This window comes from Chiloscyllium plagiosum, chromosome 18, assembly GCF_004010195.1.
Source record: "Chiloscyllium plagiosum isolate BGI_BamShark_2017 chromosome 18, ASM401019v2, whole genome shotgun sequence".
NCBI classification, from domain to species: domain Eukaryota; kingdom Metazoa; phylum Chordata; class Chondrichthyes; order Orectolobiformes; family Hemiscylliidae; genus Chiloscyllium; species Chiloscyllium plagiosum.
The window spans coordinates 19,048,562-19,050,267 of NC_057727.1; the positions used below are offsets into that span (position 1 = coordinate 19,048,562).

At 48.1% G+C, this 1,706-nt stretch overlaps 1 protein-coding gene across 2 annotated transcripts in view; it reads right to left on the bottom strand.

Annotated features, from left to right (window-relative positions):
• Nucleotides 1–1,706, bottom strand: part of stab1 (stabilin 1) — a 273,869-nt gene that overhangs the window by 136,736 nt on the left and 135,427 nt on the right. The window lies entirely within an intron of this gene.

Sequence of the window (1,706 nt, forward strand, 5' to 3'; positions counted from 1 at the left end):
GAATGTAGGTGGGGAGTTCCTGGACTAGGGGGGATAGGACAGTGTCGAGGTAGGTAAAGATGAGTTCAGTGGGGCAGGAACATGCTGAGACAATGGGTCGGCCAGGGTGGTCAGGCTTGTGGATCTTGGGAAGGAGGTAGAACTGGGCAGTGCGGGGTTCCTGGACTATGAGGTTGGAAGCTGTGGGGGGAGATCTCCAGAGGTGATGTGGTTCTGTATGGTCTGGGAGATGATGGTTTGGTGATGGGGGGTGGGGTCATGGTAGAGGAGGCGGTAGGAGGAGGTGTCTTCGAGTTGGCTTCAGCGGTGTAGAGGTCAGTGCACCAAACTACCACTGCACCCCCTTTATCCGATGGCTTGATGGTGAGGTCGGCTTTGGATCAGAGGGAGTGGAGGGCTGCACGTTGTGAGGTTGAGAGGTTGGAGTGGGGGAGTGGCGTAGACAGGTTGAGGTGATTAATGTCCTGGCAGCAGTTGGAAATGAAGAGATCAAGGGCTGGTAATAGGCCAGCACAGGGTTTCCAGGTGGATGGAGTGAGTTGGAGGCGGGCGAAGGGGTCCTTGGAAGGTTGGCAGGAGTCCTGATTGTAAAAGTAGGCTCAAAGGCAGAGGCAGCGGAAGAAGTTCGACGTCACGGCATATATTAAATTAGTTGATGAGTGGGTGGAGGGGGATGAAGGTGAGTCCTTTGCTGAGGACTGAGTGTTTGTCCTCAGTGAGGGGGAGGTCTGGAGGGATGGTGAAAACTCAGCAGGGCTGGGAGCTGGGACCCGGTGTGGGTGTGGAGCTGGGAGTGGGGGTGGACCCTGTAACTGGAGTGGGTGTGGTGATGGGGGGGTTTGAGATTTAGAAGATTGCTAGGGATTTAGAAGATTAAAAAAAATCAAAACACTATTATCTTTCCAATTCCAAAGAGTGTGACAATTGCTCATGCAGTTAGCATGTTATTGCAAATATGTGAAAAAAATTGTTAGAAAAACATTTGCGTATCCTCACCATCCTGAATCATGTAACAATTTCCTGTCTATATGATTCCTGGTGCTATTAGTGGTTCTTGTACAGAAAGCAAAATTTAAGCCACTCATCAGAAGTACTATAGCCATTTGGATACAGAACTGGCTCAAAGGTAGAAGACAAAGGGTAGTGGTGGAAGGTTGTTTTTCAGACTGGAGGCTTGTGACCAGTGGAGTGCCACCAGGATCGGTGCTGGGTCCTCTACTTTTTATAATTTACATAAATGATTTGAATGCGAGCATAAGAGGTACAGTTCATAAGTTTGCAGATAACACCAAAATTGGAGGTGTAGTGGACAGCAAAGAGGGTTACCTCAGATTACAACAGAATCTGGACCAGATGGACCAATCTGAGAAGGGGCAGATGGAGTTTAATTCAGATAAATGCAAGGTGCTGCATTTTGGGAAAGCAAATCTTAGCAGGACTTATACACTGAATGGTAAGGTCCTAGGGAGTGTTGCTGAACAAAGAGACCTTGGAGTGCAGGTTCATAGTTCCTTGAAAATGGAGTTGCAGGTAGATAGGATAGTGAAGAAGGTGTTTGGTATGCTTTCCTTTATTGGTCAGAGTATTGAGTACAGGAGTTGGGAGGTCATGTTGCAGCTGTACAGGACATTGGTTAGGCCACTGTTGGAATATTGCATGCAATTCTGGTCTCCTTCCTATCGGAAAGATGTTGTGAAACTTGAAAG